We start from the raw sequence: 10187 nt of genomic DNA, 5'->3' as shown, positions 1-10187 counted from the left end.
TTTTATTTTTTAAAGGTCCGAATTCTTTAAAATGAACATGAAACAAGTGTTACTCATAGGGACTGACGCTCTGCTCTATGAAACGTGTTTCCAGGAATTCAAGATAAGACCATCTTTGTTTCTTTTGGACTGAACATTGCTGAAACCATCTCTGATATTCTTGAGTGATAAGATTTGCAAACTGATCGCAACATTAGAAGACTTTAATGAAAACCCCGTGTGAATGCAATCATCCATTTAAAAGAATTATAAGGATTTCAGAATGATCATTGTGGCAGTCATACTGGATGTCTGCTGGGCAACATTTTCATTTAGGATCAACTAAATATCACAAACAGACATTTCGTGAAAATCCTATGTCGATATGAATATCAGTTTTTTAGGTGTATCTATAACACGATTTTCAAGATGGTCACTATGGAGATCATAATTGGTGTCAGATCGGATTAGTTTCATTCAGGACCAACCTGGCACCATAAAAAGTCTTCCGATGAGAACTCAATGTCGATAAGACTTTCCATTTAGGAGAAACCACCAGAAGATTTTCATGATAGCTGCCATGTATGAAGTTAGATAGCCAACATTTTGATTCAGAAACATCTTTTGAGCCTACTTTTTCTTCTGCATAAAACCGCATATGGATATAACTATAGGAGGAGTTGCAATTACAAGCTTGTCAAGATCTTAGATGGTTGTCATAGTGACATACTGGATGTCAGATCGGCACCATTTTGATTCAGTTCCAGGTAGACATCATAGGAAGTCTTTGGTGACCCGATTTCAATATAATTTTCCATGGAGGAGGAATAGCGATAAAGTTTGAAGATGACCGCAGCGGCCTGACTAGTTAGTAGAACGCGACAATTTAATCTAGGAGCAAGCAGACGCAAAATGTCGTCGGTGAAAACCCCATGCTGATATGATTTACCGTTGAGGAGGAGTAGCCATAGCAAGATTTATACGATGGCTCCTGTGGTGGTCATATTGGGCATTAGATCAGCACCATTGTGATTTAGGACAAACTAGACATATATAAAGTCTTTCTCGAAAGCTAAATGTAGCTATGACCATTCAGAAGGAGTAGCAATAATAATGTGTACAAGATATGTGGCTGTGGTAGCATTATTGGATTTGCAGGCGTCCCAATTTTCATTTATGACTCGCTAGGAAACATAAAATATCTTCTGGTGAAAACTGCATGCCTTTTCCATTCAGCTGAAGTAGCGATAGCAAAATCCTAATGATGGCAATCGTAGCGGCCAAATTAACGTCAGATCGGCACCATTATCCTGCATACATCATAAGTTTAGTTTAGTGACATCTTCGTGTTGATACGACCATCCGTCCAAGATAAATTGTGATCACCATATTTTCAAGATGGCCGCTGTGGTTGTCATATTGGATGTCCAATCAGACCTAATGTTACTTAAAACCAACTAGACAATCCTCCAAGTATTCTGGATGACGAAGGAAAACAGGACATTCCATAAGCTCTTCTGGTATATTACTTGAAGAAGAGCTAAAATACGGAACTCCAAGACTTATCAGAGGAATTGGCAGTGGACAGGCATTTCTACGATAGCACGTAAGGACCGACATATCACAATGTATATAAACTAAATAAATGTATATGTACACATTCGGCTATCGTACACTTCTCACCCTTGTTTACGTTAAGAACTCTCAGATGAAACTGAGACTGTCCGTGAAAACTGGTTGGTCCCTGAGTCAAAATGACAAGAATGCGTATATTGTGTTATCCCTAAATGTTTTGACAAGATTTCGCTTAAAGTTCATTTTCAGACATTAAACCTTGGCAGTGTGCGAGAGTTCATACAATGTATGTTGTTCTACTGAACTCTGTGATCGGCACATTTTCTGATAATAGTGCGATGTATGCATAGTTATCGGACGACTCTTTTCTGCATCAACTACTTTATCTATTTCACGCAGACTATTTCTTAGACACTTAAACATGTTTAACTCCGAATATAAGGGGCAGAGGTCAGTTTTTATGTACAGAACTTAATGCCGCAATCAGAGACCTAGTATTAAAAAAAATCATAAAAAGTCAAATAACCAAGTGAGGTAAAAAGGTCCATCTTTTTAGATAAAACAAAGCATAAGAATATTATCCACATGACCAGAGAAGTCAATGGCAGTTGATGGCAAAAGAAGTTTATGCACCCTAATCCCAAATTTATATCTACAATTTTCATGTCCGAAGGTCATATTTGACTCCATGTGATGCTCACAGTACAAACACAAGCCCTTTTCCTAGCTGACAATTCTGCAAAACAGTGTACTAAACAGGCTGATGCAATTGAAAACAGTTGTCATCCAAGCCATTTTTGAGATGTTCTACTTCCCCCAAACCCATGTGTTTACTGCTATGGGAAGCTAGCTCTTCTTCCTAGCCGACTATTGGTATTTCACTATCAACATACTGCAGAGTAGCTATGGAAGGTGTACATGCCTGACATCAATTTCAAGAAACACACAAGCCCGAATCACCTAGTTCACAAATATATCTATATCTTTAAATAGTAAATAATAATACCTGAAAAAGTCACACCATAGCCTTAATTTAAGAAATTTGCCAATTTACGAAACTGTACCCTGCCACCTTACTGATGAGGTCATAACAAATAATGCTAGCAATACTGTCAATGGGGTGCAAAGAACAAAATTGGACCTCGTTTGTGTACTCTTTCTCAATGGTCATGAATATCAATGTCGTTTCGGACTTTACTATAGCGTGGCACTTTATCATCGCAGCCTGTATACAATTTAATAAATGATATAGTCCAAATGGTTGTTGAAGTACAGTCACAGTCTAAATGGTGTGTCCTTATTCTTTACCTGAAATCCATAGGCTATTGCACATTATTTACAAGATTTAGAAACATTTAGCCTCTCTCTCTCTCTCTCTTTCTCTCTCTCTCTCTCTCTCTCTCTCACACACACACACACATGCACGCATAATAATGTCCAAATATGTACTCAGAACAGATGTGAGTTGTTATTATTCTATACATGTTAAATGAAATTTAGCAGTAATTTTAAGATATTTTAAAGTCTTGCGTCCTTGGAGACATGTAAGAAAAGAAAAACAAAATGGATCAATATATCCAAGTTGGTCAACGTTTCAGGTATTATTATTATTATTATTACCTATATATTTGGTAGGGTTTTTAGAATCACTCTTATGGAAGTAAAGAGCTCAGCGACTATAATTAACTAAAAATTGTTATAATTATTGAAGGTAATACAAAGAAGAATTTAAGTGAGGGGTTTGTCCATCAATAGCATCTCGAGTATTACCAGAATAAAAATTTATAAGCAAGATACAATCAGCGTAGTCCCCACAGCCAGAATGCTCATTATCAAATTTCTAAATTATAAGCATCTCCATTACTATCCACTTTTGCAGAACAGTACAACATACTGATTGTCTGGTTCACTGCCTATAAAATTCAATCCAACCCAGAAAATGAAATATATTTTTTGTAAGAAGTGCTGTTACAAGAGAAATTAAACATCATATCAGTACATCATGATACTCTTTTGAGATGTTTCATTTTATGAGACTTTTAAATGCTGTCACAGTAGCTACTGATGTTTTCTTCAACTGTGTGTAAAAATATTAAGCTTTGAGAAAGACTTGCAAGCAATTATAATATGAAGATTATTCCTTCCAATTTGTTTCCTTTGACTTATTTATAGATTTTAAAAGTCCTTAATTAAATAGCATGATGTAGAATGCATAGTGAGTTCTCTAGAAAATGGCGTAAATAAAAGAAAGTAGGTTAAATGAGCATGGCCAGCAGCTTGGACACCAGAAGTGCATGTAGTCTCTGTCATTATCCTCCAACTTTTTTGTACATGCTCTGTTACAAACATAAAGACAAACACGTGTTTGTTCTGTTAATCATTGATTGTTTTCAAACTCATATGAGTACGTCACGAAATTATCGGCAGTTCGCTAGTCCACACCAAGCAAATTTCCTGTCGGATAAGTAGTTTTCAAATTTTCAAAAGTTTGGTGGCAAGTGAAGATCAATACGTGCCTGTCAATGTTTTGTGGGAAGGACTAGTGAAGATCCAACAGGAATAGTACATTCTCGAGTCCAATTCTTCTGTCTACAAAGAAACCTTTGCTAAATTATAGGCCTTTGAATATGTTATCAACGTTCCCACTTTTGTTATAACTTTCTATGATCCAAATAGAATTTTACATAGTTGTTATATATATTTGTGTCCATGATATGCATTTCAGTTTCATGTAAAGGCATTCTCTATTGTACCTACACATATGGTCATATCTAGTTAAGCAAAACATTTACTTTCTTAAAGTGGGAATTGTTTAGAGACTGCCAAATTTGTCAATTGATATGAACATGCATACTTTTCCCAATTTGTCAAAATTGTAGAACTCTCTTTAATTAAAATTGCTTAGTAAAATTATTACAAAATAACAATTTATTAACAAACAAAATTGCTAATGAATGATAATATTTTAATTCAGTCTGTGTCTGATTTAAATTACTTCGTAAAATTATTACTAAATAATAAGATTATAATTAAAATACTTTTACTGAGTAATACTATTTAATTTATTTCTGCGTTTAATTAAAATTACTCCCTAAAATTATTACTAATTAACGACATTTTACTTCATAAGTTATTACCAAGTTATATTTTAATAAATAAATGTATTACTAAGTAACAATACGTTATTTAGTAGAATAATTGCTAAGTAATAATTTACTAAGCAAAATATTTAATAAGTAGAATATTACTTGCCTTTTGCTTGCAATTACATTAATTTCTTTTGCTTAGCAATACTTGCAATTAGCTGTAATTAGTCATCCATTTAATAAACTTTTCTACTTAGATTTGACTCATTTTAAGTAAAAGAAATATCGTTTTCAAAGTAATTGCTAGTAATTGTTTTGGAGTGCGTTAATTGGGAGTTGCTGCGACTCAAGGGTTAGCTTGACAGACTCACGACCAAACGGGTGCGGGTTTGATTCCTGCCACCCGATCAGCCAAGGTAGATACTGTGGTGTGTCTTCCGGTTACCATGGCAATAAATGACCTACTTATGTTACTGTGCCGTAACGCACCAGTCCAAACTAATGTTACGGGTATACCTGAGGAAGTTTGAACAACTGTCATGGAAATGTGTGTAATTAATGCCAATGCTTTATCTATAAACGGAAATAAACTTGTGTTCCGTTACCGCGTACAGCGTTACCAGAGGGTGGTTTATTTATAGATTTAGCCATTTCAAAATACTAAGTTCCGTTCAGCCAAGACTACGCAAGCAAAATCAGAAAACCAATTACCTTAAGGTCTCTGGTCATGGATATTACCATCATCAGGGTTCTTACAGAATAAATTCTATATTATCACACAACGAGTTTGGTCAGGAAGCGGTCCACTTAACGGAAGCAATCTTCAGTTGTAGAGCTGATTGAGTGGGGCTAATTAAAGCTTCTAAGATAAATGCATACCATGTAAATATTGAAGGCAAAATTCATTATTAACCTTGAACATTAATTATATTATTACTTGTGGTCGGCTAATCTGTAATCAAATTTCTGACAGATCAATTCGGAGAATTTAGGATGCTGTATCAATTTGCAAATTCAGGATAATTCATGCTGGTCTTTTTGATTTTGTGGATTTTTTGGCACCACATAATGAAATATTTTTAGTATTAATATAGGAAAAGAATAGATCAATCTTTCCGGAGGTCATTTATATTCCTACATATTTTTCACACTGTTTACCAACTGGCCATTCTTTCCCTGCTTTTTAAAATTTTATGTTGAAACTCAATTACCCACTGCATAATCAGCTGTTGTGAACTAAGAATTCAGATATGGTTGCTATGATGTGGAGTTTAATGCTTAAGAAGATAGAGGCATACCTGGATTAATGATACATACAGTATTTAAGGACATGCTTTTTCAAGTATGCATAGGTAAGTTAAGGACATGTTTTAATTTTCAGTATTCTACTTAAGGTTTATACTATTTTTCATTATAAAATATCCAAAGTTTCGCGTACTTTTATTCTTCAAAAATTATGCCTACTTTCTCCAGATGTGTTTCTGAGTATGTGGGGAAGTTCTCAATGGTTTTCAAAATACATGGCGGAGGGTCAGGTTGTGTTTTTCAAAATCGAGTTTTATATTCATGTGCAACATTAAAAAGCTAGTTTCAAGTATAAACACGTGCATCGGTGCTAATTGCATTATATCAAAATGTGATAAATAGGATGAGTAAACGTAGAGTACCACCACCACTCCTCGGTATAGGGTGGGTTCTTTTTGACAAAAAGGTATAAATTCCCCCTCCCACAAGATTAAGTGTAGCAAGTGTAGCAAATTTCATCTTGTACCTTTTACTGTTAAGGAACTTGAAGACAAAATACTAATTTAAACGTAGGTCATGCCACAGATGAAATCAACAAAGATGTGTCTGACGTTTTTATTTGATAATAACGACACAACTCAACACAGCACAATGACAATTATAAACCCTCTCTGAACCTGTATCTGACTGTCCATGTTACAGTGCCTTGATGAACATTCTCAGCGATCAGGTGAGCAATAAATGACCATTATTTATCAGTAATTTACGGATAAATGAGGATAAATAATTGTGAAACTATTTATCGTAAATTCGCTTTTCGTGTTTCCTAAGGTATAGTTATTGCATGCTTATAAATAATGTCCAGAGAATATAAAGACTGAGTGGTGTGATTTGCCTGTATGATGAACGAAACCTTTAAAGGACAGAGGACAATATTTTAAAAAGTATAAAATGTATAGCACAAATGCCAACGTGATATTTCGTCCCATGATTTGTATATGCCAGATGCTCAAATAGTAAAAGAACTGGTCTTCAAGAAATGCCAGTGAACTCAGTGGTGATGGGTTTGAAAGACGGGAAATGTTTTCTTAAAGACCTCAGAAATAGAACTCTATGTTCACAGCAAGATGAAAACAACCAAGACTTGTGCTAGCATGTAAAGAATGAGATAAATGTTATTTTCTAAACATAGGGTATCACAACTTAGAATGTTTGGCTTGCTAGTTACATAATTTTGAAACCGCATGCTCCAAACGCCCGTGCCAATATATTGTCAGTTTGCATGGGATAAGAAACTACTTTACACATATAGTTTATGATTGGCTCGTCAGATATTGCAATCAGTTGCTAATATGTCATACAACGGATGGTGAATTTTCTTCGAGGATTATATTGTAAATCAAATTAAATATATATTATTGGAAGTTTAGTTTTGATGAAGGTGTTAGTGGTGTTAGTTTCTATGGCATTCTTTGACAGAAAGACTTATTCTCCCTTGATGTTATCTTGAATATTACCCAGGAAAATTATTTCCTTGAGAGAAATTCTGTTAGTGGTAGTCATTAGCTCAGTATGTAGAGATTCATTTTGTTTGGGCATAGAACATTTCTAGTTTTAATGAGGATGGAATACATCATTCAGAGTTGTTGCATCAAAGTCAAAGTGAAACAAACAATTGACCAGTTTAAAGAAGGCGTTAATTATACTGGAAAACTTTAGACGGACTAAATCAGTCCTTCCCGGATGCGTTCAGAGAGGCGTTCCGTGATATGCAGGAGCCTATCATGTACCGATCCCTCAAAGAAATATGCACTGTTCAAAGATCTGTTAAGGAATCAAATGCCTTTGAACGAGAAGATGATACATTATATTCAACTGTTTCAAGTCTAAACCGAGTTTACTATCTTTTATGACAGGTGCAGATAAATACCTCCCCCCCCCCATTGGGTACCCAAATAAAATTAGTGTAAAATTCTATGACAATGAAACAAGTCATGCTAGTTATCCCTGGATGCCAACATGAGCACGCGAAATAAACTTAACCAGAGGCTATAACAAGAAGGAGAGCCATTTGAAAACCTGATGATGTCCTTGATTTGAAAGATCCTTTGCTTATGAACACTTTGATAGACAATATAAGTTTGGAATATCATCACTTATTATGAATCAGCGGAGATTTAATTATGACTTACTGGATTTGAAGATTCTTTTTCATATTAAATGGCCCAAAGGAGGTCTTTCCATTTTACTAGCTCCCACCATAATATGGCCAGGTATGAATTTAACATTAGCTTTAGCCATCTGTCCCTTGTTTATGTATGCATCAAAACGTGTGTGCAACTAGTAGCACATCTATTCATGGACAGTTTTGAAACTTAGTAGATATTGCTTGACAACCTTTGAACTTACGTTTATCATATTTTCGTCACATTGTCATGAGGCTGTAGCTAAAACCTATGCCTCCACCACACATAAACATGAAGGTTTATACAACAAGAAAACATGTAGTAATTGTTTAAATAACAACATTGGTTCTAATATTGGAACTAGGGTTCTAGTTTTATTTCATTGTTTGATTGTTAGGCTTTGTTAAAAATTATGACCTTACGTAAGAGTGTTGAAATTTAATATTGACTAGCATTATTCGCTTGTCTCTCCCGGTATCAGTATGTTCTTGTTTTGCTCAAATAATACATAATGACTGTCGTATTTTCCTATTTTAACACTGACTGTTTTTTAAAGTATATATAAGGAACCGCCCATTAAGGAACTTCTTTAGGTTATCTATAGAGCTACAGTTTTGTTAACACACGTTTCGATCCCCAATCGGCGTTTACGTTTTACTATTAAAGCTCATTAGTAATACAATATATTGTGCTTTTTGAACGTATGCCTGTGTGACGCTGTTTCTATTGGAGCTAGAACCATTACTAATTTTGTTTTCAATTCCCGTCTGTGATCTCTTTTCACACGGATATCAGAACTAATATTCATTTTGGGTTGGATATCTGTTCTATGTAACGTGCTGAAGAGTTCCACTAGATCACATACAAAACTTCATGATACTTGGCGTTTATGGTCTTCATTGAACGTCAAATGATGTGTAATGAACAAACGTATAAAATCTTATTAAATTCTGAAAGATGTGCATGCATGGATCTTTCAAGCTAAACCTGCCATATAACAGTGGAAGAAGTCGTCGATTCGTGATCGAATAGTGCAGGCCGATACATGAATCTTCTGTTCCATTGCATCTACAATTATGGACTAGTCATTAATATTGCCAGCGGTCGATATTAGTTCAGAACTGTATATAAATAAGGAACTAGTCATGTTGCAATAAATAAATAATTTACGTATGTTAATATATACTGAGTAATAAAACATGGGGACAAAGGATACCTAGGGGCGGATCCAGATGTATCGTTTAGTATAGTTTATGGTTGCGGTAAACAACTTGGGGGACCAGTTGGCAAAGCCCGGAAGTAGCTGCAGTTTACGTATATCAAGGGCATATTTTTACCCATTTATCTGATAAGAAATGTAATCTGGGAAACATTACGGTTTGTACGCACTCATCTTTTTCTTTTTGAGGGTAGGACAGACTTTTTCCTCCACCTCTCCTGGATCTGCCCACTCGTGCCTGAGATTTGGAATATTTGCAAGATGGGGATCATTGGTTCCCCACTTAATTGAGTATTGGACGCTCGATACCCGCATATTGCAGCCCAGGTTGATTACATTAGGTGTGTTGCGATAGGCACGCATCTCCCGTTTCCTCGGTATGATATAGCCAACAAAGTGTTCAAGGTATCGTTGACCCCCCCCCCAAAAAAAAAGAAACCCAAGAAAAAAACAGATATTATTTGCATGAAGGTATCTAGATACGTTTAACTCTGAAGCCAATGTAAGAATTGGACATAAGTACATCCTCCGCCTGTAGGTCATGCATTCTGGATTTGAGATGAGTAAACTCGAAGATAAACAGTCCTTTGCGAAATTTGTCATGTATAAAATAGAAGATATCAGTTCAATATCACTAAAAAGATTCATCATTTCGGTCATATTAAACGGAGTTTTAAAACAAGAGTGCTAGAAAATTACCTTCAGTAAACCAGAGTAATGTGAAGTGATCCCGCATCACTTCATATAAGCGCAAAAACATAAAGCGATCATTGTTGTAGAAAGCAATATTAAAGTGTATAATCCACGGCTGTGATATTTATTTGACATATGTTCTGTCTATATATAATTTCGTAATATATTTCATGTTTATTAGACAAATTTGATGCAACATGTGTT

This window comes from Sinohyriopsis cumingii, chromosome 2 (assembly GCF_028554795.1).
Source record: "Sinohyriopsis cumingii isolate HCF-2022 chromosome 2, ASM2855479v2, whole genome shotgun sequence".
NCBI lineage: Eukaryota > Metazoa > Mollusca > Bivalvia > Unionida > Unionidae > Sinohyriopsis > Sinohyriopsis cumingii.
This window is presented reverse-complemented; position numbering follows the sequence as displayed.